Raw genomic sequence first — 584 nt, 5'->3', positions numbered from 1 at the left:
TATATGCCCCACTTTGCAAATCTCCAAAGCAATATTTTGCTTTATATGATATTAATTAAAATAGATTAAGAAGCCAGATATAATTAATTTTGCCACTAAATTCTACATGACACCAGGCAAGGGACCATTCTTACATAAACAGAGGGGAGAAAGTCCTCTTCCTTCAATACCTTTTCTACTGCAAATGGTGTGATGTAAAAGTCATCCTCATTCTTTACCCTCCCTGTATCAATATCTCCTTTGTTACAGACTGAATGTTTTTGTCCCACCTCAAGAGTCCTATGTTGAAATCTTAATCCTAATGATGGTATTAAGATATAGGTCTTTGGGGGTGCCTGGGTGGCTCAGTTGGTTGAGCATCCAACTTTGGTTCAGGTCATGATCTCATGGCTCGTGGGTTCAAGCCCCATGTCGGGCTGTGTGCTGACAGCTCAGAGCCTGGAGCTTGCTTTGGATTCTGTGTCTCCCTCTCTCTGCCCCTCCCCTGCTCATGCTCTGTCTCCCTCTTCCTCTCTCTCTCAAAAATAAATATTAAAAAAAAAGATATAGATCTTTGGAAGGTAATTACGTCTTGGGGGTAGTGC

Source organism: Lynx rufus, unplaced genomic scaffold (assembly GCF_022079265.1).
Source record: "Lynx rufus isolate CCGP_SWC_20201006 ecotype Redwood Valley unplaced genomic scaffold, mLynRuf1.p SCAF_13, whole genome shotgun sequence".
In the NCBI taxonomy this organism is placed as follows: domain Eukaryota; kingdom Metazoa; phylum Chordata; class Mammalia; order Carnivora; family Felidae; genus Lynx; species Lynx rufus.
The sequence above is the reverse complement of the archived record's forward strand: the minus strand, read 5'-3'. Positions refer to the sequence as shown.